Source organism: Balaenoptera borealis (genome assembly GCF_965194805.1).
Source record: "Balaenoptera borealis genome assembly, chromosome: 8".
Classification (NCBI taxonomy): domain Eukaryota; kingdom Metazoa; phylum Chordata; class Mammalia; order Artiodactyla; family Balaenopteridae; genus Balaenoptera; species Balaenoptera borealis.
In genome coordinates, this window is record NC_138865.1 from 3,615,696 (window position 1) to 3,642,951 (window position 27,256).

General features: G+C 33.8%; 1 protein-coding gene across 1 annotated transcript in view; it reads right to left on the reverse strand.

Moving 5' to 3' along the window:
- Positions 1-9,901: 9,901 nt before the first annotated feature.
- The window catches only part of LOC309633371 (uncharacterized protein), a 394,758-nt gene continuing 377,403 nt past the window's right edge, over positions 9,902-27,256 (reverse strand). The window contains exons 9-10 of the mRNA XM_082402165.1: positions 12,273-13,566; positions 9,902-10,377 (exon numbers count right to left, since the gene is read on the reverse strand). The gene's annotated coding sequence lies outside the window, so the exon portion shown is untranslated. The remainder of the gene's footprint in view (positions 10,378-12,272; positions 13,567-27,256) is intronic.

Below are 27,256 nucleotides of genomic sequence, written 5' to 3' on the forward strand. Positions count from 1 at the left end.
GGAAAGAAGGAGGAAACAGCAAACTGGTTGACACAGATTGACTTAAGTTGAAATAGTAGTTCCTCTTTCTTGTATCATTCCTTCCATTCCTGTCCTTTTCCTTCTTATTTCTTAGCTCATTTATTTTTAAAAGAACTCTATTAGGAGTTTCTGAGATTCTAGTAGTCACTGTCTCATTTAATATGGTTTATATTTAAAACCTCTCTGTTAGCATTTGTCTAGCATGTGTTAATAAAGATCAAAGACTCAGGCCTTTTGCAATTATTTATCCACATTTTGGCATGGCCTTTCAAAGTGATTATTGCAGTTTTGTTAAATGGGATTAATTTTGCATGTGGCAGAAATGTGGAATTAGAGAAAACTCCTTAGAAGGATACATTTAAGATGGTACTATTGCACAGTTTTTGAATGATTAAAGATGGATAATAGTCTGCATTTACAAAGGAGAATTGTTCTAACTGGGTATTTTTAGAAGAGAAAAATAAAAATCCACAAACTACCAAACATATGAAAGAGTTGATTGAACTATACATAATTTTGAGTTGCTGTTAAAAATTTCCAAAGCTCCATTGAGCTGGAAACACTGTATTTGAAATGGAGAAAACATTTCTATACTTTGCATCTTTATATATGACCGTTTTTTTGGAGGGAGCTTCATTTAACAGATTGAAGCTAATTTTGGGGAAAATATTCTGATTTGCTCATTATCCTTCCCAACTCACAGGGGAACATGTGACAAACCTTCGTAAAATCTTGCTATCTGAGATCTACATACATTCCACATATTAATGAAGCTCTGTAATGGGAATGTAACTCTGGAAATCTGGTTATTAGAAATAATAATGTCTCTGGGGAATTAAGAAACCCTTGGCTATGTGTTGAGAATTAGAATATCTCAAGGCCATAATGTTGCCTGGCTACTGAAATAATAATACACTCTTATTCTAAAATACTCCTTTTTAGAGGAATGTGAACTATATTTAAATTTCTGTTCAAATTTTATTTTAAAAAATATCAGATTATTTCTCTAACCATAGTTGCCAATGGTTTATAAAATAATTTAAATTTAGACACTTAAATTCATTAGTAAGAAACTGGTAATATTATTTATGATTAAAAATATTTTCATAGATCACTTCATAAACACTGATTATATATGCATGCATATGTAATATGCATTTATATTTTTTGGCTATGTATATAATGTAAGTTAGTTTGTTCAAGTCTGTATTTATACTTCTCATGTGTACTACTGCCTGGATATATGTATGTGCTGTAACGGTGCTAGGCTTATCAACAGAAGAACTTTTAAAGTTCTACTTCCTGTCCTATTCCTAGCTTTTTGCATGTGTCAATCTTTATTCTTGGAGATACCTTTTTCTTATGTGTAAAGTAGAATTAATTAGGATTAAAAGTACTCTTCTGCATATTTAAAACAACGGTTATAAGGATGAAATTTGAGTTTTAAAGTACTACTGAATATATCTCCATAGGAAATTAATTCAGAGTGAAGGGCTAGGAAATATTATCAGAATAATAATTTATTAATAACTCCAAGGAGACAAAATTATTCAGTAAATATTGGGTATTGAGCATATGACTGAGTATACTACGTACTGAGGATTCAGTGGAAAAAATATTCTGATATCATGAAACTTACATTCTGGTGAGTTGGTACAGATAATGAACAATATACAGTATATTGGAAGATGATAGATTATTTGAAGAAAAAAATTTAACGGGGTAAGAAAAATGATGTGCCTGGAGGGTTAAAATTTAAATAAAATGGTATCACTGGGAAGATAACGTTGGAATGACTTGAAAACTTGAAGAAGAAAACTGTAAGGACATTTGGAGGAATAACAAACATTACAGAGAAAGGGAAGCTCAGTGCAAAAGTGTGAGATCATAGTGGTAGCCTCAGGAAATTTTTAAAAAATATTTTGAACTGAACAAAAGTTAAAATGCAACATATAAAAATTTTGGAAATGCAGCTAAAGCAATGTTAGGAGGGACATGTATAGCATTGAACACTTATATTTAAAGAGAGCAAAAGTCTCAAATCAACAATTTAAGCTTCCATTTTAAGAAACCACAGAAGGAAGAAATTAAAACCCAAAGCAAGCAGAGTGAAAGAAATAATTTAGATAAAAGAAGAAATCAATGAAATTGAAAACCAAGCACATTAGGGAATAATCAGTGAAAGCAAACCTGTTTTTTGATGTCAATGAAATTGATAAATCTCCAAAGAGATCATGAAAATGAAAAAATGAGAAGATGCAATTCAATGATCTCAGAAATGAATTATGGAACATCGTGACTGACTTTTTCAGACATTAAATAGTAGTAAAAATGAGTACCAAAAAAACTGTGCCCATAACTTTGGCAAATTAGACTAAATGAAGAATTCTTTAAAAGATACAAACTATAAAACTTGCTCAAGAAGAAAGAGGTACCCTGAATAATTACTTATCTATCAATCAATCAATCAAAGTTTTAAATTTGTGGTGCAAATTCTTCTGTGAAAGAAAACTTAAGTCTAGTTGGTTTCATTGCTAAAATCTACCAAATATTTTTAAAGGAAATATACCAAATATTCAAATATAATTGCTATAACAAATTGGAATACTTCTCTTCAGAAAATAGAAGAGAGGGGACACTTCTGAAGTCTTTTATGAGGCCAGAACTATCCTAATATATCATGATCAAGCAGGATTTATTCCATAGATACCAGGATGGTTCAATGTCCACAAATCAACCAATCAATCAATGTGATACACCATGTTAACAAAATGGAGGATAAAAATCATATGATCATTTCAATAGATGCAGAAAAAGTATCTGACAAAATCAAACATTCATTTTAAATAAAAAAAAATCCCTCAACAAGTTAGGCATAAAAGAAATGTACCTCAATGTACTAAAGACCATATATGACAAATCCATAGCAAACATCATTTTCAACAGTGAAAAGCTTTTCCTCCAAGATCAGGAACAAGACAAGGGTGCCCACTCTCACCACTTGTATTCAACATGGTATTGAAAGTCCTAACCATGGCAACTAGCAAGAAAAAGAAATAAAAGGCATTCAAATTGGAAAGAAAGAAGTATAACTTTCTCTATTTGCAGATGGCATGATATTATATACAGAAAACCCGAAGGACTCCACCAAAAACTGTTAGAACTAATAATTGAATTTAGTAAAGTTACATAATACAAAATCAATATACAAAAGTGTTGCAATTCTATAAATAACACACTATCAGAAAGAGAAATTAAAGAAACAATCCTGTTTTATCACATCAAAAAGAATACCCAAGATTAATTTAACCAAGGAGGCAAGAGTTCTGTACACAGAAACTACAAATATTAATTAAAGAAATTAAAGGCACAAATAAATGCAAAGGTATTCTGTGTTCATTGATTAGAAATTAATACTGTTACAATGTCTGTAACCCAAAGCAATCTTCAGATTACATGCAATCCCTCTCAAAATTCAAACAGCATTTTTCACAGAAAATGAACAAACAATCCTAAAATTTGCATGGAACCACAAAAGACTGAATAGCCAAAGTAATCATAAGAAAGAAAAAACAAAGGTGGAGGCATCATGCTTTCTGATTTCAAACTATATTACAATACAGTAATAAAATAGCATGGTGTTGGCATAAAAACACACACCTTGAACAATCAGTCAAATAGAGAGCCTATTAAAAAAATCACAGATATATGGTCAGTTAATTTACAACAAAGTAGCCAAGAATACACAATGGAGAAGGACAGTCTCTTCAATAAGTCGTGCTGGGAAAACTAGGCTGCCACATGCCAAAGAATAAAGCTGGATCCCTATCTTACACCAGACACAAAAATCAAGTCAAGGGCTTCCCTGGTGGCACAGTGGTTGAGAATCTGCCTGCCAGTGCAGGGGACACGGGTTCGAGCCCTGCTCTGGGAAGATCCCACATGCCGCGGAGCAGCTGGGCCCGTGAGCCACAACTACTGAGCCTGCGCGTCTGGAGCCTGTGCTCTGCAACAACAGAGGCCGTGACAGTGAGAGGCCCGCGCACCGCGATGAAGAGTCGGCCCCGCTCGCCGCAACTAAAGAAAGCTCTCGCGCAGAAACGAAGACCCAACACAGCAAAAATAAATAAATTTAAAAAAAAAGTCAAAATGGATTAAACTTGAATGTAATATCAGACACCGTAAGCTCCTAGACAAAAAACATGAGGAGTAAGGTCCTTGACCTCAGTCTTGGCAATGATTTTTATGTTTGACAGCAAAAGCAAAGGCAATGAAGACAAAAAATAAGACAACCTCAAGCTAAAAAGCTTCTGCACAGCAAAGGCAACCATCAACAAAATGAAAAGGCAACCTATGGAATGGGAGAAAATATTTGAAAACCATGCATCTGATATGGGTTAATAGCCAAAATGTATAAAGAACTCATACAATTCAATAGCAAATAATAATAATAATAATCTGATTAAAAATGGGCAGAGGAACTGAATAGACATTTTTCAATGAAGTCATACAAGCGGCCAACCAGTACATGAAAAGATGCTCAGCTTCACTAATCATCAGGGAAATGCAAATCAACACCACAATGAGACATCACCCCATACCCGCTAGAAAGGCTATCATCAAAAAGACAAGAGATAACAAGCGTTGGTGAGGATGTGGAAAAAGGGGGACCCTTATGCACTGTTGATGGGAATGTAAATTGGTGTAGCCACTATGGAAAACAGTATACAGGGTCCTCAAAAAACTAAAAATAGAACGGCCATATAATCCAGCAATCCCACTCGTGGGTATTCATTTGAATGAAACAAAAACACTATTTTGAAGAGATATCTATACCCCCATGTTCATTTCAACATTATTTAAAATAGCCAAGACGTGAAAACAACCTAAGTGTCCATCTATGGATGAATGGATGAAGCATATATATACTCACACACATACACATACATATATATATACACGTACGCGGTATTATTCCACCATAAAGGAAATCCTGTCATTTTTGACAATAAGGATGGACCTTGAGGGCATTATGCTAAGTAAAGAATTCAGGCAAAGAAAGACATGCAATGTATTATCTCACTTACATGTGGCATCTACAATCACTGAGTGAGTTTATAGAAGCAGACAACAAATTGGTGGTTGTCAGACGTGAGGGGCGGGGGAAATGGGTGAAGGTGCTCAAAGGGTACAAACTTCCAGTTGTAAGATAAATAAGTTTTAGGCATGTGATAGATAGTCTGATGACTTTAGTTAACAGTATTGTTTTGTGTATTTGAAAGTTACTGTAGATTAGGTCTTAAAAATTCTCGTCACACAAAAAATCTGTAATCATGTGAGGTGATAGATGTTAACTTATCGTAGTAATCATTTCAAATCATTATGTTGTATACCTGCAATGAATATACCATTATACAACAACTGTATCTCAATAAAACTGAGGAAAAAAAAGAAAAATCAACAAAACATAAAAATAAGCATTTTAAAGGAAAATTGAAAGGCCAATCATCACTTGAATAGATCTTCATAATAGACATATTAAAATTACAACTTACGTCATTTTATTGGTCACATGGCAAGGAGCTGCAGGTGGCCTCAGGATCTGAGTATGGTCTCCATCAAGAAACTGAAACTTTCAACCTACAACCATAATGAAATGAATTCTCTAAGAACCTGGATGATCTTGGAAGCAGACCTTTCCCCATTTGAGGCTCTAATGTGAGGGCATCCCTGACTACCTGCATTGCATCCCAGTAAGCCCCTGACACGGAGGATCCAGGTAGACGGTATGCCAGGACCTCTACCTACAGAGACTGTGAGTTAATAAATGTGTGTTGGTTTAAGCCACTGAATGTGTGGTCATTTGTTATGCATAACTAGAAAACAAATATAATCTTTGATCTCCATTTCATCAAATGTAAAATGGAGGTAATACTATCTAGTTCACAGTAGGATTTTGGAAATTAAATATACTGTTTATTTATATTATATTTTTTAATTGTTATACTTTTATTTTTCCATATCTGAATTTAATTTCTTGTATGGGTCCTCATTCCTTTGGGTGTTAGCAATGTAAATTCAGTTACTTCTCCATTTTTCTCTGGGATATTGGTTTTGAACCTAATTACTAGGGGAGGTACAGACTTGCCAAGACCTTGGGCCCACAGGAGGTTATCTGGTTTATCATCAATGCATGAGATGTGCTCTCTCCCACTGAATTAAACTGGTGTTTTTCAAGAGTATCTTTTGAAAAATGGATTTGGAAATTAACTTTCTTTCTGAACAAATGTAACCTGGTGCTTTCTTTTGCAGTCCTCTCAGCAATAATGTTACTTTAGCTGTTTTTGCTGGATCAGTGCAATTCTATGTAGTTTTGGACTCTACTTTTATAGAGAGAAATTTGAAAACCGTTATCCCAGAAGGCACTGTTGTGCACTTTCTCAGGAAAAAAAAAACATCAAATGGCTTACCAGAAAGTCCACTGTGTTTTGTTAGAAAATTGCACAAAGTGTTGATCCTTTATTCCACTATTGGATAAAGCGTCTTAATAGTCAATGCACTGGAGATTGCTGGTCCAATAAAATCCATTTATCAAATATACACCCTTCTTTCTTCCTCTGCTTCTTTAAAAAACATAACTTGAGTTCCTCCAGCACATACTGATTTGCAATGTACAATGTCATTGGTGTCTTGATTTTTTTTAATTTAGAAAGTCATTCTTAACTATTATCATGGCATACACTCTAACAGTTATTATTGATTTATAAATCAGGCATGCGATGCAACAACAGTTAATAAGGAAAAATACACAAAATGTGTGAAATATGTAAAAAAATCATATATATTTTTTCTTTTTCTCTGAAACTACTAGTTCATAGACTATACAAAACCACCTGTGTTCTTTGGACCAATCTTGCAGAAAGCTACTCATGGGGGAGAATACAAAACAGTCACCTGTATCCTTGGTCCCTGAAACATGGTTTGTATATGTGGCACGGTAATTTACTGAGACATCTTTTCTGTCTCCTTATATGTGTGACACAGAAAGGCTGAAAAGAATATTTTCTGTTATTCTTGTTCCTCATCTCAACTATTAAAAACATTCTCATCAAACCTAGGTTTTCTAGGGTCGAGGCTTTTCTTATTGCCAAAGGAATTGTGTCTTTGAATTTCCAGGGCCTGTTGAAAGAAAATCTTCAGGCAGCTGACAAGTAGCTCAGCATCATTAAAAGCAGCAAGAAAAGGTATGGTCTTCCTGTCACGAAGAAGCTGGTGTGAAGGGCAAATCTGTGTCCTAAATGATGTCAAGGGCTGGCAGAGAACAGAGGACAGGCCAAGAGCTTCTTGTAGCAGAAGCGGCAAAGGCTTCTGTGCTGAGGCCTCTTCCCATTGACAACATAAACCCCCTGGCATCACTTCCTATCCAGTAGAAATGGGTAGGGGCCCTGAGATTGACTCAATCCAGATGTCCCGATATCCACGCTAAGTATGTAAAGTGCTCACACTGGATTTAACTTCCCTTAGAAATTTTAAAACGTAGTTATGTTTCTTGCCTATGAGTTCTAAAAAACAAATTCTTGTCTGCTCTTATGTCAGATACCCGAAAAGAAAAGAAAAATATGAGTGGAGAAATAAAGGTTGAAAGAAGGAAGGTAGAACATTTAAATAAGAAAAAGGTCCCTTAGGTGGTAATATGGGACTCATTAAGAATAAGATTGGACTACTCAGTTTTTCTTAGGAACAAATTATTCTTGATTCTCTGAAAGTTTTGAAATAATGTCATCTAGAGATAAGAGTGTGGTAAGAGGTTATAACAACTGAATTTTTATATGATCACACATTCTACAAAATAATTCTCTTTGATGCTTTGCCAGATGTAATCCTAACAGGATTTTAGGATTACATAAAATATATAGATGATATAGATTAAAAAAAATTTTTTTTATTCCTCACCAGGACTAAATAGTACTTCTTTTAGGAAGCAAATGAATAGTCCCTGGTGAAGCTCTTTTAAATTCCCTGTGTAGGTGCCTCAGTGGTTTTAGTGATGACTGGGGACATATTTAATTCAGGATATACTATGATTTTCAGAGATAACCTACACTCTATATTCAACTAGGCAACAGGATAATTTTAAAAGTTGTGTGGTTACTGTCTACATAAACTATACATTGCATTTTGGCAAATGCAACTTAATTGTAATTTTGTTCACTCATAGTAAAATGCTAATTATATTCTGTTACTTATTTTATATTCATGACCTTAAGCAACGTAGATGAACTGAAAAATTAAAATGAAAGGTGAATTCTGAAACTGAAATACATGATTTTTATACTCTGGGCAGTTCTGCCCTTTTCCTCCTAAGAATGCTATCCCTCCAGATGTCTTTGATTCAGAAATTTATATAATGCTAATAATATTCCACATATTGGTGTCTAGAAAAACATACAGAAATGTTGAGTGTGGGAGAAGTAATTCAAACCATCATGCAAACTAATCAAATATGTTAACATTAAGTTTTTAAAAACAAGAAACAAGTACAAAAATAAATCTGATAAAGTATAGTTAACTCATCACATTTCATGGAAATACTTCCCCATTTTGAATTGTAGGTAAGGTGTCTTCTTCCATATTTCAAGTTACAATTTGAGGATAACCAATTTTTCCAAAATCTTTGGAATCTTGATTCTTCTGGAAGCAAATAAACTAGCATAATTGTAATTTTTATGTTAAAAACAGAAAAATGAATTTAAACTTTTCTGAGAAACTAAATCAGGGCTTTAAAATCATGCAAAGCATTAACAGAAGATATATGGGGCTTCCTTTATCTGGTAGAGGCACCCTAGTTTAATGGAATCAATTAACCAACTGTAAACTCAAATATAAACACACCAACAAGAATGAATAAAACATAAGAGCAATGTTTCAAAGAGACAACAGAAAATGAACACCTAGACGCATTTGATTGAACTCACAGAAAATCAAAGAGAAAAATATAAAAACAAAAGAAAACAATTACCTTCAAATGACTGACATCTGACAGCCAGAGACAGTAAAATGTCTTCCATCTGCTGGAAAAAAAAATGGCTAAGTTAGTTAGAATTCTGTAACCAGTGACAATATCTGTCAAGTTTGGAGGAAAAATGGCATTGAGATAAATAAAAACTGGGACATTTCACTGCAGGAGACCCACACTAAAGGAAATTCTCTAGGATGTATTTCAGGCAACAAGAAATGATTCCAGTGGCAAGTGTCTTTACATGAAGTAATGAAGAGCAAAAAACTTAAACAACAAATCCAAACTAAAATAGATAAATAAAAATCAGTGTGTGTGTATAAAACAATGATGGTGATTCTTGATAACTTATTCTTTCTCTCCCCACAGAGATAAGAAAATGAGAGTAGCAAGTTAATTCATGATTAAGGATTTTAAATTATGTGGTGGAAAAAATATTCCTCAGGAGTGGTTCTTTTTCTTTTAACTCCTTTCGATTTTTTCTTTGATGAACATGTCAAGTTATATAATAAAATAGTCAGAAATTATAAAACTAAATATAAAGATTATTATCACCATGAAGAAGATTTGTGTGTGGTCCTTGACATTCATGAGTGACTCTGCTAAAATGTTGTTTACTGTCATTTTTTTTTTTTTTTTGCAACTTGAGATAGTGGAGTCCTGATGTGCATGAAGATAATGTTGTAAATGAACAAGGTAAGTAATCAGCATCATAACTTCAGATCCTTCATTGCAATTCTGGTAAATTGAAGTACCTGACATTCAACAAAGAGCTCAATCAGAGGGAACACATTCATTCATTCATTCATTCTAGTTGAAATATAGTTAATTTACAATGTTATGTTAGTTTCTGGTGTACAGCAAAGTGATTCAGTTATACATATATATAAAATATATATACTTTTTCACATTCTTTTCCATTATAGGTTATTACAAGATACTGAGTATAGTTCCCAGTGCTCTACAAGAGGACCTTGTTGTTTATCTATTTTATGTATAGTAGTTTGCATCAGTTAATCCGAAGCCTCTAATTTATCCTTGCCCCCCCTTCACCTTTGGCAACCATAAATTACTTTTTCTATGTCTATGGGTCTGTTTCTGTTTTGTAAATAAGTTCATTTGTATCATATTTTTAGATTCCACGTATAAGCGCTATCATATGGTATTTGTCTTTCTCTGACTTACTTCGGTTAGTATGACAATCTCTAGGTCCATCCATGTTGCTGCAAATGACACTATTTCATTCCTTTTTATAACTGTGTAGTATTCCATTGTATTTATCCATTCATCTGTAGACGGACATTTAGGTTGCTTCCATGTCTTGGCTGTTGTACATAGTGCTGCAATGAACACAGGGGTGCATGTGTCTTTTTGAATTAGAGTTGCAGACAGAACACTTTTAATAGATGACAGATGTGATTCCCTTTAAGAAAATATGATAACCAAACATATAAATATAATTTGTTCATTTGCATTATATAACATTTATTTTAGATTTAAGTATAATTACTCTTTTAAAAAGCAGGCTTCTTATAGCAAGTTTAAGCATTTCTCACAAACCATTTATGTTTTAAAAGGGTGAGGGTCAGAGAAGCATGTGAGTTCCAAGAGGGGATTTCTTTACTACTTCAGTAAAATGACTCATTTCTGAAAGAGTGAGCACTTTTTAAAATCTTCAAACACATTTATATGATTAACAGACAACTCATGCTGGAATTAGAACTATTCACATCAGCAACATGTCCCAAATACCCATCACTGAATGAAATTTACTAATGTCACTTCTTTAGTATTTATAATCTATTTGATTGAAGAGTAATTGCTTGTTTATATATATAGTATCTCTTATGCTTTATGATGTTTGATTAAAATATTGATTAAAATAGCATCTATATAATGCTTCTCCTTATTACATTTAACTTAAACTCTCAGACATTTTTTATTCCCTAGAATCTCATGAAAGGATTTTTACAATTTAGTTTTGGTTTTTAAACATATTTTAGTAACTCATAAGTGTCTTGGTTTGGTAAAAAGATGTATGGCAGAGAGAACAAATCACTTTGAGCTGATAGGACAGCATAAATAAAGGCAGAAGGCAAGAAGAAATGGCATTAAGGAGAGGGCATACTCTAGAGGGAAGAAGCGTAAGGGGTGAGTATATGGTCTTTAAGGTCAGTAACATACTGCAGACTCGATATCATGTAACTTTTAAAAGTCAGGTTATTTGTATGTGGTTTGATAAGTAACAGACTTAACACTGAATGAATGGAAGGAGATATAAAATAAAATGAGTTTGGCAAATTTAAGCCAATGAAGTAAAGGAAGAGAGAGAAAGACTAATTTGGAGCCTACTGCAACAACCCAAGATTGAGGGGTATTATAAGCTAAGGAAGTAAATGTGATATTTTGAGTGATAATAATAGTACTAGTAAGAATAATTTTAAAAAATATCTGAGCACTAAAAGCTACTACATGATTAGTATATGCAGGCATTTTTGAAAAACAAAAATACTGAGTGGCAATTTCAAATGGGAAGTAAAACAGAGAAACTGTAAATGTATAACTCTACGTTCTCCAAAAAAGGAGAATGGGAAAATTGAGGCACCACTAATAGAAGTGAAGGACTTAAGAAAATTCATTCATTCATTCATTCATTCATTCAACAGGTATTGATCTTCTAATATACACAAGGAATTATGGTAAATAATGGGAATGAAAAGGTAAAGAAGACTAGACATGTTATTGCTTCAGTGGATTTTAAAATTGGTGGGCAAAACAAGCATTAGTTTAGTTAAATAAACCACACAGAGATGTAAAATTACAACCACGATCTAGTTTACAAAGGAGAGGCTCCTGATTCTAGAAAGCACGTTATTGGGAGACTTGATCCTGTCAGGAAGACTGAGAATTGTTGTTTGAAGATGTGAATAGGGAATTCACTTTTAGAGGGTTACAGTAGGAAAAAGCACTAGGCTATGATCAAACCCTGAGGAACGCCCACAGTTGGGCACAGCAGTGAAATGTTTCAGTGCCAAGGACCAGGTAGGTGTGTTTTGAGACTGAAGAAGGAACGAAGGAAGGTTGGTGTAAAATCACTCACTGGCCAAATAAAACTTATATTTAAATGAAAATCTGTTTAAATTTGACCTTCTTTAGTTTCATTAAATATGGCATCCCACTAAACATTGAGAACAGATGAATTATATATAATTCATGTGTATTATATATACTTTACCTTGCTAGTCTTGTTTGATAATAACATTTTTCCAGATATCATTTTAACACTCTCCAAATATCGTATCTAGAATTTCAGGCTGAATGACACAAATAATAATATTATTCCTGCTATAATTTCTGTTATAACACAATATACTCTTCTCCTGCCAAGCATCTTATATAAATTACTGCAATCTTAAATGTTATTTTAACACTTGTGTTTGGACTCCAACAGAGAATTCTACTACTTACTTATGAGCCCCTTTCTATGTTATTAGATAATTCTTTGAACATGAGATAGTTGGGGTTACTTCTGGTCATAATGTAGGCACCCCTTTGCCTTACCATTTACTGTCTATTTCCATAACTGTTAAATATCTGTCATCTTTATTAAAAATTAAGCTAATTTAATCAGCACTGATTAAGACAACTGTTAGATTCGGATGAGGAATTGATTAGTACTGAAGTCATATTACCATGCAATTTGTAAATTATCTTTTATCAAAAAGAATATATTCAACTCATCATCTTTCAGAGGGATTATTTATGTTAATATAGATTTTAAATAATTTTTACAACTACATTGAATAATTTATGGCCGTTTTTATGATATATTTACAACATACTGTGCAGTCAGACTCTTCTACTCCCATTGTATGTTACGTTGGCTTTATAACTGTACATAGAAACATAAATCAGTAGGCATAATACTACCAGCAGTGGTGAGTCACATCTTCACATTCACTAAATTTACATAGAATATATACACATAGGCATTCTTTAGTATATATTATAAAGTTTAAATACATGTAATCATCTTATTAGTAAGTTAATTTTTAATGTTAGCTTCTTGAAGTCTATTGAAAGAAAACTCAAACTTTCTTCTTGATATGTGTTTAATAATTTATCAGATGAATTATAATACCTATATGGTTTTAAGCTCATTTTTCAGTGTGTGGGAAGAATCAAGATATTTATCACCTAGCCAATTTGATATTTTAATTTTTCAAAAATATTCTTATTAAACACATGGGAATATGTGACTAGTACAAATTATGTAAATATATCACCACCACTGTAATATTTCATACAGACCCTTTAAATTAGAGCTTTATATTTGACTTGACTAATATTTTGATGCCTATTTTTGTGATCATTAAATGATGCAAGCTCATTTAAAGGGAAAATTGCCAAGTAATGAAAAATAAAAAGATACTTGCATTTTGATTATTCAGGGAAGACTTAGAGGAAAACATAGGCAGAACACTCTTTCTTTGACATAAATCACAGCAACATCTTTTTTGATCTGTCTCCTAGAGTAATGGAAATAAAAACAAAAATAAACAAATGGGACCTAATTAAACTTAAAAGCTTTTGCACTGCAAAGGAAACCATAAACAAAATGAAAAGACAACCTGCAGAATGGGAGAAAATATTTGCAAATGATGTGACTGACAAGGGATTAATCTCCAAAATTTACAAACAGCTCATGCAGCTCAGTATCAAAAAAACAAACAACCCCATCAAAAAATGGGCAGAAGAGCTAAATAGACATTTCTCCAAAGAAGACATAAAGATGGCCAAGAGGCACATGAAAAGATGGTCAACATCACTAATCATTAGAGAAATGCAAATTGAAACCACAATGGGGTATCACCTCATACCAGTCAGAATGGCTATCATCAGAAAGTCTGCAAACAATAAATGCTGGAGAGGATGTGGAGAAAAAGGAGCCTTCTTGCACTGTTGGGGGGAATGTAAATTGATACAGCCACTATGGAGAACAGTATGGAGGTTCCTTAAAAAACTAAAAGTAGAGCTACCATATGATCTAGCAATCCTACTCCTGGGCATATACCCAGAGAAAGACATGGTTGGAAAGGATACATGCACCCCAATGTTCATTGCAGCACTGTTTACAATAGCCACGACATGGAAGCAACCTAAATGTCCATCGACAAATGAATGAATAAAGATGTGGTACATATGTACACAATGAAGTACCCCTCAGCCATATTAAAAAAAATGATATAATGCCATTTGCAGCAACATGGATGGACCTGGAAATTACCATACTAAGTGAAGTAAGTCAGACAAAGACAAATATCACATGATATGGCTTATTGCAGAATCTAAAAAAAAATGATACAAATGAACTTATCTATGAAGCAGAAAAGACTCACTGACTTAGAGAACAAACTTATGGTTACTGGGTGGGGAGGGATAGTTAGGGAATTTGGGATTGACATGTACACACTGCTATATTTAAAATAGATTGCCAACAAGGTCCTACTGTATAGCACAGGGAACTCTGCTCAATACTCTGTAATAACCTTAAATGGGAAAATAATTTGAAAAAGAGTAGATACATGTATATGTATAACTGAATCACTTTGCTGTACACCTGAAACTAATATAACATTGTTAATCAGCTATACTCCAGTATAAAATAAAAAACGTTTAGAAAGCTACCTGCATTTTGATTATTCAGGAACACTTACTAATTTTTTGTGTCATTTCATTAGACTTTTTCCTCTGTAGATGAATACATAATGTAGCTTACAGTCTGCAATTTGCAGGTTACAAAACTGAGAGTGTTCTTTTGTTGTTCATCCTCTGTTTTCCCTGCTCCTCTTCATGCCTTCAGACCTGCTCTGTGTCTTCCTTCTCACTGACTGAAACCACCTTAGGTTGAATCTATGACCTTTTTGCAACTTTCAGGTAAAAGCATCTTCTGTCCTCTTTTCCTTCATTTATAACTTCAATTCATATCAGCTTTTAAAAAATTTATTTCCCTATCTCCCCTCCAGCACTGAACAGGATATGATGACTTATTAATTTCACTCATTTTCTTTTTCCTTTTCTGGATCCTTTCCTACTGGGGGAAACAAGAATAGGAAACAAAAGAAAACACCTTTTCCCTAATGTATCAAGAAAACAACATAATAGAAGTCCAAGTCAAAGTGAAAACTGAGAAAAAACATTAGAATTCACATATCACAGAAAAATATTTCTTAAAACTGAGGTAAGGGAACAAAGTTTATGTAACAAATGAGCAAAATATATTAGAACAATTCAAAGACAAAGATACACATATCCATTAAACATATTAAAAGAAAAATTAAGAAGTAAAACTGTCATGATTTGCAGATAACATGACAGTATGTATAGAAAACCCTAAATACACTACCCACAAACTGTTAGAACTAATAAATGAATTCAGTAAAACTGCAGGATATAAAATCAATATAAAAATATCTGTTGCATTTTGATACACTAATAACTATCAGAAAGAATTTAAGAAAACAATCTCACAATTGCATCAAAAATAATAAAATACTTAGGAGGTGAAAGAGCTATGCACTGAAAACTATAAGACACTGATGAAACAAGTTGAAGAAGACACAAATTAATGGAAAGATTTCTTTGCTCATGGATTGGAAGAATATTGTTTAAATATCCATACCACCCAAAGCCATCTACAGATTCAGTGCAATCCCTATCAAACATCCAATGGCATTCTTCACAGAAATAGAACAAACAAACTTAAAATGTGTATGGGATCATAAAAAGACACTGACTAGGCAAAGCAATCTTAATAAAGATGAACAAAGCTGGAGTCATCACACTTTCTGATTTCAAACCCTATCACAACACAATGTTAATGAAAAGAGCATGTTATTGGCATAAAAACAGATACCTAGAATAATGAATCAAAATAGAGAACCCCATTAAAAAATCACACATATATGATCAATTAATTAATTTACAACAAAGTAGCCAAGAATACAAAATGGAGAAAGGACAGTCTCTTCAATAATTAAATTGGACAGCCATGTGCCAAAGAATGAAACTGGATCCCTGTCTTATACCATACACACAGATTAACTCAAAATGGATTAAAAACTTGAGTATAAGACCTGAAACCATACAAGTCATAGAAGAAAACACAGGTGGTAAGCTCCTGGACATCAATCTTGGCAATTATTTTTTGGTTTGACACCACAAGCAAAGGCAACAAAAGTAAAAAGAAATAAGTAGTATTACCTCAAACTAAAAAGCTTCAGCACAGCAAAGGAAACCATGAACAAAATGAAAAGGCAACCTATTGAATGGGAGAAAATATTTGCAAATTATATATTTGATTAAGGGGTTAATATCCAAAATACATAAAGAACTCATACAGTGATGATACAAAAAAAAATCAATCCAATTAAAAAATAGGTAGAGGATCTCAATAGACATTTTTCCAAAGAAGACATACAGCTGGTCAACAGGTACATGAAAAGAGGCTGCACATCACTAATCATCAGGAAAATGCACATCAAAACCGCAATGAGAAGCCACCTCACAATTGTTAGAATGGCTATGATCTGAAAGACAACAGATAACAAGTGTTGGCGAGGATGTGGAGAAAAGGGAACCCTCCTCCACTGTCGGTGGGTAGGTACATTGGTGCAGCCACTATGGAAAATAGTATGGAAGTTCCTCAAAAAATTAAAAATAGAACTACCATATGATCCAGCAATTCCGTGTTTTCTGAGTATTAATCCAAAGAAAGGAAAACACTAACTCAAAAAGATATACTCACTCCCATGTTTACTGCAGCATTATTTACAATAGCCAAGACCTGGAGCAACCTAAGTGTCCACTGATGGATCAATGGAAAAGAAAAAGTGACATATATATATATATATATATATATATATATACACACACACACACACACATATATATATATATACACACACATATATATATATATGGCCAAAGCTATATATATATATAAACACATATGCACACATGCACACACAATGGACTATTATTCAGCCATAAAAAAAAAGAAATCTTGCCAGGTGTGACAACATGGATGGACCTTGAGGGCATTATGTTAAGTGAAATAAGTCAGAGAAAAACAAATACTGTATGCTCTCATTTATATAGAGAATGTATCTATCTATCTATCTATGTATCTCTCTATATGTATCTATCTCATAGATACAGAGAACTGATTGGTAGTTGCCAGAGACACAGCTGTAGGGTCAAAAGGTACAAACTTCTAGTTATAAAATACATCATGGGAATGTAATATACATCATGGTGACTACAGTCAGTAACACTCTACTGCATATTTGAAAGCTGCTAGGAGAATAGATCTTAAAAGTTTTTATCACAAGGAAAAAAAATTGTGACGATGGTGATGGTGATGGATGGTAACTAGTCTTGTCTTGGTGATCATTTCACAATATGTATATATATTGAATCATTATGTTTTACACCTGAAATGAATATAATGTTATATATCAATTTTATTATCAATTTTTTAAAAAGTCAGCTCCTAAAGCCCATAACTGGTGGCAGGGACCGTGGATGTAACTTATAAGCAATCAGTAGATGAGGACAAGAACATCATAGACTTTTTACACAGACCAGTAGTTTTTACCCCACTATGTTTTTCTCTTTGTCTGTTCATGTGGAGAAGAAAACATACACACACAAAAACAAAAATAAACAAGGAAATGAAAATAGGACCTTTCTCCTAAGAAGTGGTAACACCAAGCTTCATCACGGTAGAAACCTCAAAGCCTGAATAGTTGCCACCTCTGAAGGCTGTTCTTACTGTGCTGTTCTAGAGCACACCACCATCACCACAGCCACCACTGCCTTTTGATTAGGTATTAAAATGCAGAAGGAAAAAAGAATAATTTTAAGGATCAGATTAAATTATACTGGATAATGATTGAGGAACAAAAAGATACCAAATTGAATGGTACCCAGGTATGCATATTTCTTTAAATCTTACGAGACTTGCTTGATATTTTCTATGAATAAACTATGAAGTGTTTGAACTGTTATCCTAAAGAGATACATATTGGTCAGAGAAAGTAACAAATGAATGGGAAAATGAGCTAAAACTCAAAGTTATCCACCCCTCTGGGAAGCCAGGGTGTTTAATCAGGCAGACCAGTGTCTAGGCACCACCTAGTGGCACGTTACTCACATTACAGGAACAGTACTTCAGAGTCATTAATGTAGCATCTAGGAGTTCCTGCAAACGCCAATCTCTTTGATGGGAAGGACTGCATTTTTTTCTCTATCCGGCCATGTATCTGCATGATATGCACCTTAAGGCAATAGGAAGTTTTGAAGTCACCTAGTCCATCCATTCATAGCTATGCAGAATGTATTCAGCATGGTTTTAATTATGTCTATCTTATAATATTGCAACGTCTTCAGAATCTTGCTGGCCGAACTCACAGACATAGAGAACAGATATGGTTGCCAAGGGGGAGGGAGGGTTGAGGGAGGGATGAATTGGGAGTTTGGGATTAGCAGATGCAAATTATTATATATAGAATGGATAAACAGCAAGGTCCTACTGTAGAGCACAGGGAACAATATTCATTATCCTGGGATAAACCGTAATGGAAAAGAAAATGAAGAAGAATGTATATATGTATAACTAACTGAATGACTTTTGCTGTACAGCAGAAATTAAAACAACGCTGTAAATCAACTATACTTCAATACAATAAATTTTAAAAAAAAGTCTTGCTTGCCAAAAAGAGACTGACCCCTTCAGGGCTAACCAGTTCTTAGAACAAAGGGCTCCCTGGGAGCGTCACTTTTATATGCAAACAAACCAATTCTGAGTCTATATCCCAAACCACACCCTCTAGCTCTCACACATCAAACCGGGATCGCCCCTGCCCTAAATCGTCCCAGCGGCCAGGTTCAAGGCAACTGGACGCCACTACTACAGGCCAACCCACCAGAACTGTTAAAACCCGCCAGTCTTAAACTGTTTGCTCTGGCCTGCCCGGCCCTTCCTTTGGAAACCCCAGTAAAGGCTCTGGTCCAGGCTCTCCCCTCGCTCCTGCTTTGCCTCCTGACTAAAACCTGCTGCCTTCCCTGAGGCATGGCAGGGCTTGGCGTGACATGTTCCTTTCTCTTGGGAAAAGTAAGCAATAAATTATTCTTTTAATGGCAAAAAGAAAAAGAAAAATTAAGACTTCCCTGAGATACTATTTGTCGTGCATCACGTAGGCAAACATTTCAAAAGTGTGACAATACGTGAGAAACCTGCAGGAAAAGGCAGTGTTATGAGCTGCTGTAGGGCATGTAGCAATATCTAAAAAGGGTACATATTGATTTACTCTTTGGCCCGACAATCTTGCTTTTAAGAATGCACCATAAACACAATTTTTATTTGTAGAGGTATATGGCTAAACAAACACAAACAAAATGTGCACAGTTATTCACTGTATCCTTATGTGTAATAGTAAAGGTTGGAAACCATCCAAACTCCCAGTCACAGGAGCCCACAGTAGAATCGTATGCAGCTATAAAAAAGGATGAGGAAGATGGCTATGAACTAATATGGACTCATTCCAGGAATATATTCAGGGTTAGCAGCACACTGAGAAGAATGAGACTAAGACTTTACTAAGCATTTCTTTTCTTATTATTCCTTTTGAGAGTTGAAGCAAGTTTTACATGTTCAAAAAATAAACCTAAATTGTTAAAAACTCAGATTATAAAATCAAATACCAAAGAGGACCCCTAACCGCTTATTAAATTGATACCATGAAGCTATATATTCTGTAGCTTTGAGCACAATTCTTTGCCTACATTATTATAGAGCTATAGCCTAAACCAAAATCAACTCTAGAGCAGATTTACGTGTTACCTAGCAGGTTATTTGAATTCTAAATTCTAAAAAGCTTTATTTCTTTGATCATGAACATTAGGCGATATAACACATTACATGCACACAAAATATGGTTAAATTTTTCCTGAAATATATTCAATTTCAGAATCAGTTCTTCTGAATACCTTTTTGACTATGAGATGTTGTTATCTTTGTTTTGCACATGATATTGTTGTATTGGTGGTTGCCCACTTAAGGAACAATGAATGAAAACCAAGTCACTATTTTTGTCAAGGTTATTCTTTTAGTTGTTCAGATACATGTTCATGCAGCACGTCAAGAACTAAGACACTTGCTGGGTTAAATAGGTTTCTTAGACGTCTAGTCAAAATGAATTTTAACCAGCCTCATTTCTTTTTCATATTCCCTGAGCTCTGAAAAAAAACATTTTGCTCTCATATGAAGGAAATCTTTCCCCTTTCATGTTTCTTTGAAAAGTTCTGTTATGTTAGTGAAGTTGCTTCCCTTGAGAAGTCAGTCTTTTTTATATACTGTGCACATAACTTAATTGAAGTTATAATAATATGAACAGCTATGGCCAAATATGTATGTAATTAATAGCTATGTTATTATTATTGCCTGGCAAACAGGATTTATGAAAGCAAGCAAGCAAATATGAAGTAATTTTGCTTACTTCAGATATTAAAATGTGAAAAAAATGACATTTTGAATTTATGAATTAGGGTGATTCAGTTTCCAAATTTTGTTTTAATACTCTGGAATACATCATATGGCTGTAAGATATATAAATTATTTCTTCATTAAGTATTATTCATTCATTGAAGGATTGAAGAATTGCTTAGTCAATAATAATTACTGTATATACTCTTAAAAATTTCAAGATCTTCCCATTCTATTAGACTTCTGGAGGAAGATTATTCTATGCTTAGGAAAATCCAGTGTCAAAGCTGTGAGGCAGAAGGTCAGTAGCAAATCAGGCAAAGTTGACAATAGCAGAATTGTTCTGATAATTACACATTTTTCAGACTGAACAAAAGGAAACTGATTTAAAACTCATGACTTTTGCCAGTGGTAAGGTTTTTCAACTATCTCTAGAGTCATGCTGACTCTAGGGTCTGTGTTCTTGGTCACCACCCTCAACTGTACAGGTGGGAGGTTGTTATCACAGTAGTGTGTTCTCCTCCTTCCCCTTAGATGTCTGACTTTTTCAACGTTGTCTGGACTTTACTAGACATATTCAAAATCCAAGTAACTGACATCTCTCCTGTCTACTCTGTGTTGACAGAAAAATAGTACAACAGAGATCACTGGTGTACACTGACTACATAACCCCTGGGACTGAAATATGATGGACTGTACTCCCATAGTTTGTGGTTTTTGTTATATGACGCAGCTGATTTTAAGAATGGGAGATTATCTTGGGTGAATCTGATGCAGTCAGGTTAGCCCTTTACTAGCAGAGAGTTTACTTGGGGGGCTTGCAGAGGAAAAAGAGTGATGTTTCCAAGGTAGCTTAGAAGAAAGTAAACATGCGTGTTGTGAACTTCCTATGGGGCCCCCTGGCAAGGAATGTCTAAGAGTCGGGAGTGATCTCTTGGCTGACAACCAACAAAGAAATGGAGACCTCAGCCCTGTAGCCACAAAGAGCTGATTCTTGCAATAGCCATGTGAGCTTGGAAAAGAATCCTGGACTTCTGGAGAAAACTGCAAACCATGTGATACTTTGATTTTACCTTGTGAGGCCCTGAGCAGAGAATCCATACACTTTATGCCCATACTTTTAACCTAAAGAACTATGAAATAATAAATGGATTTAAAAAAATATTTTAATATAAAAAAGAGCCAGTCAGAACTGAAGTATAAAATAACTGAAATGAAAATCACACTAGAAAAAATTAACAGCAGACTAGGTAATACAAAGAACACATAAGTGATCTGGAAGATAAAACACTGGAAATCACCCAATCAGAACAGCAAAAAGAAAAATAAATTAAAAGAAATGAGCACAGTTTGTGGCCCTCTCAGACAACATCAAGTGTTCCAACATTTGCATTATAGTGGTCCCAGAAGGAGAAGAGAGAGAGAGAAGTGGGTTGAAAATGTATTTGATGATATTATGGCTGAAAAGTTCCCAAAGCTGAAGAAGGAAACAGATTTCTAAGTGCAGGAAGCACAGGGAGTCCCAGAAAAGATGAACTCAAAGAGACCCACACCAAGATTTATAATTACAAAGGCAAAAGTTAAAGAGAGAATTTTAAAAGCAGCAAGAGAAAAACAAGGAGTCACATACAAGAGAACCCCCATAAGCCTATCAGCTGATTTTTCTGCAGAAATTTTGTAAGCCAGAAGGGAGTGGCGTGATATATTTAAAGTACTGAAAGGGGAAAACCTACAACCTAGGATTCTCTACCCAGCAAGATTATCATTCAGAAGTGAAGGAGAGGAAAAGAATTTCTCAGGCAAGCAAAAACTAAGAGTTCATCAATACTAAACCTGCTATGAAAGAAATGTTAAAGGTTCTTCTCTAAGTGGGAAAAAAAAAGCTACAACAAGAAGTAAGAATCTATAGGAAAGGAAAAAACCCACAAGTAAGGAAAGTATATAGTAAAGTCTGTGGATCCACCACTAAAATAAGCTAGTACAAAATTAAAAGAATATTATAAAATCAACTATAATAAACACACAAGGAATAGACATGAAGATGTAAAATATGACATTAAAAACAAAACGTGGGGAATGGGCATAAAATATGTAGGTGTTTGTAGAGTGTGTTTGAAATTAAATGACTATCAGTGTAAAACAAGTAGATATAGTTATAATTCAACATATATGAACCCCATGATAACCACAAATCAAAAACCTACAAGAGAACACAAAAACTACAGCAAAAGGAAAATAAGCATACCTCTAAAGAACATCATCAAACCACAAGGGAAAAAGCTAAAAGAAGAAGAAAAAAACAGAGAAGCACTATACAAACAACCAGAAAACAAGTAAAAAATTAGCCGTAAGTATATACCTATCAATAATCACTTTAACTGTCAATGGGCTAAAAAATACTCCAATCAAAATACGTAGGGTGGCTGATTGGATTAAAAAGACTTTGTTGCTACAAGAGACTCACTTCAAAGCTAAAGACACAGACTGAAACCAAGAGGATGGAAAAAAGATATTTCATTCAAAAGGAAACCACAGAAAAGCTGGGGTAGCAATACTCATATCAGACAAAGTAGACAAAGAATTTAAAACAAAATTGACAAATCAGACAAAGTAGAATTTAAAACAAAGTAGAATTTAAAACAAAATTGAATTTAAAAGAAAGTCTATAACAAAAGACAAAAGATCATTTATATAATTATAAAACAGTCAATGTAAGAAGAAGATGTAAGATTTCTTAACATATATGCATCTAATATAGGAGAACCTAAATATATAGAGCAAATATTAACAGACATAATGGGAGAAATTGATGATAAAATAATAGTAGGAGACTTTAACACCCTACTGACACCAATGGACAGATTATCCAGACAGAAAATTTGTAAAGCAACAGTGGCCTTAATGACAAATTAGAGGAGTTGTACTTTAATAGATTATCTACAAGACATTCCATCGAAAACAGCAGAATACATGGTCTTTTCAAGTGCACATGGAGCTTTCTCCATGATTGATAGCATGCTTGGCCACAAAACAAGTCAACAAATTTAAGAGGATAGAAATTATACTGAGTATTTTTCCAACAACATGGTAAAAAACTAGAAATCATTAACAGGAAGATAAATGGGAAAGGCACAAACATGTGGAGACTAAAAAACATACTACTGAAAAAAAAAAAAAGGGTCAATGAAGAAATCAAAGAGTAAATCAGAAAATACCTTGAGACAAGTGAAAATAAAAACACAAGACTCCAAAATCTATGAAATGCAGCAAAAGCAGTTCTAAAAGGGAAGTTCATGACAATACAGGCCTACCTCAAGAAACAAGAAAAATCTCAAATAAACAACCTTACTTACCATCTATTAGTAAAGAACAAACAAACCCAAAGTCAGATAAGGAAGGAAATAATAAAATCAGGAAATAAATAGAGACAAAGAAATAGAAAAGATCAATGAAATCAAGAGTTGGTTTTTTGAAATGATAAAAAAAAGTTATGTGTTTAGCCAGGCCCACCAAGAAAAAAAGAGAGGACCCAAATAAATAAAATAAGAAATGAAAGAGGAGAAATTACAACCCATACCACAGAGATACAAAAAAATCCTAAGAGAATACTATGAAGTTATATGCCAAGAAATTGGACAACCTAGAAAAAAATGGATAAATTTCTGGAAACATACAATCTCCCAATACTGAGTCAGGAAGAAATGGATCATATGAACAGACTGATCAATAGTAGTGAAACTGAATTTGTAGTCAAAATACTCCCAGCAAACCAAAGTCCAGGACCAGATGGCTTCACAGGAGGATTCTACCAAACATATAAAGAAGACCTAATACCTATCCGTTTTGAATTATTCCAAGAAATTGAAGAGGAGGGAACATACCCAAATTTATTCTATGAGGCCACACCACTACCCCGAGACCAAAACCAAAGACACTGAAAAAAGATTATAGGCCAATATCTCTGATGAATATAGATGTAAAAATCCTCAACAAAATATTAGTAAACTGAATTCGACAACATACAAAAATTATTATATACCATGATCAGGCGGGTTTTATTCCAGGGAAGCAAGGTTGGTTCAACATCCACAAACCAATCAATGTGAATTGCCACATTAAAAACAAATGAAGGATAAAAACCATAGGATCATAGCAACAGATGCAGAGAAAGCAACTGACAAGATTCAGCATCCATTTATGATAGAAATTCTCAATAAAGGGGGCATAAAAGGAAATATCCAACTTAATAAAGGCCATTTATGACAAACCAATAACTACCATCATACTCAATGTGGGAAAGCTGAAATCTTTTCCTCTAAAATCAGGAACAAGATAAGGATGCCCCCTTTTTACCACTTCTATTTAACATAGTATTGGAAGTCCTATCCACAGTGTTCAGACAAGAAAAATAAATAAATGGCATCCAGATTGGAAGGGAAGAAGTAAATCTGTCACTATTTGCAGATGACATGATACTATATATAAAAGACCTGAAAATCTCCACCAAAAAACAGCTAGAACTAATACATGGATTCAGTTAAGTTGCAAGATAAAAGATTAACATACAGCAATCTGTTGCTTTTCTATACACTAATAATCAAAGATCAGAAAGAGAAAGCAAGAAAAAAATCCTGTTTAAAATCACATCAAAAAGAATAGAATACATAGGAATAAATTTAATCAAGGAGGTGAAAGACCTATAATCTGAAAACAATAAATCACTGATGATACAAAGAAATAAAAAAATACCACGTTCTTGGATTGAAAGAATTAACATTGTTAAAATATGCATACTACCCAAAGCAATCCACATATTTAATGTAATCTCAATCAAAATACCCAAGATTTTTTTCACAGAAAGAGAACAAATAATTCTAAAATTTATGTAGAACCAAAAAAGACTCCAAATGGTGAAAGAAATCTTGAGAAAAAAGAACAAAGCTGGAGGTATGTTACAAGACCTCAGACTATACTGCAAAGCTACAGTAATCAAAACAGTGTGATACTGGCACAAAAAAACATGCACATAGATCAGTGGAACAGAATAGAGAGCCCCAAAATAAACATGTGCACATATGGTGAATTAATCTATGGCAAAGGAATCAAGACTACACAATGGAGAGAAGACAGTCTCTTCAATAGTGGTGATGTGAAAATTGGACAGCTACATGTAAAACAATAAAATTAGAACATTTTCTCACACCATATACAAAAATAAACTCAAAATGGATCAAAGACTTAATGTAAGACTGAAAACCATGAAGTTTCTAGAAGAAAACATAGGCAGAACACTCTGACATAAATCACAGGCAAAATTTTTTGGATCTGTCTCCCAAGGCAAAAGAAACAAAAGCAAAGATAAGCAAAAGGAACAGAATTAAACTTAACAGCTTTTGCACAGGAAGGCATCCATCAAAAAAACAGAAAAGACAACCTCCTGAATGGGAGAAAATATTTACAAATGATATGACCAATAAGGGGTTAATATCCAAAATATATAAACAGTTTATGTAACTCAGTGTTAAAAAAACAAACTGATTAAAAAATGAGAAAACTTAAATAGACATTTTTCCAAAGAACATATACAGATGTCCAACAGCACATGAAAAGATTCTCAACATCACTAATCATCAGGGAAATGCAAACCAAACCACAGTGAGATATCATCTCACACTTAGCAGAATATCTGTCATCAAAAAGTCTACAAATACAAATGCTGGAGAGGGTGTGGAGAAAAGGGAACCCCCCTACACTGTTGATGGGAATGTAAATTGGTACAGCCACTGTGGAGAACACTATGGAGGTTCCTCAAAAAACTAAAAATAGAACTACCATATGATCCAGTTATTCCACTCCTGGGTTTATAGCTGAAGAAAGCAAAAAAACTATTTCAAAAAGATACATGCACCCTAATATTTATCACAACGTTATTACAATTGCCGAGATATGGAATCAACCTAGTTGTCCATCAACAGATGAATGGATAAAGAAGATGTGGTGTATATATAGACAATGGAACATTACTCAGCTATAAAAACAAATGACATTTTGCCATTTGAAACAATAGGGATGGACCTTGGGGGTATTATGCTTAGTGAAATAGGTCAGACAGAGAAAAACAAATATTGTATGTTATCACTATTTGTGGAATCTAAAAAATAAAAACAAATGAATATACATGACAAAAGAGAAACAGAGTCACAGATATAGAGACCAAACTAGTGGTTACCAGTGGGGAGATGGGAGAGGGGAGGGAAAGACTGGGGTAGGGGATTAAGAGGTACAACCTATTATGTATAAAATAAATAAGCTACAAGGATATATTGGGCAGTTCAGGGAATATAGCTAGTATTTTATAATAACCTTAAATGGAGTATAATCTGTAAAAATACTGAATCACTATGCTGTACACCTGAAACTAATAAACTATTGTAAATTAACTATACTACAATAAAAATTTTAAAAGAAAAAAATAAAAAATATATTTTCATTATTGTTGCTTTTTGCACGCAAGTAATACAGATGCAACAATAGAAAACTAACACTCATACTGAACAATAGAAAAGTACATGTATTTAGAAATAAGTTTGAAAGTCCTCCTTTATCAACACCTCAACTCCTAATTTCTTCCACAAAGGTAAGAACTGTTAATGGATTGAAGTCACTTTGTT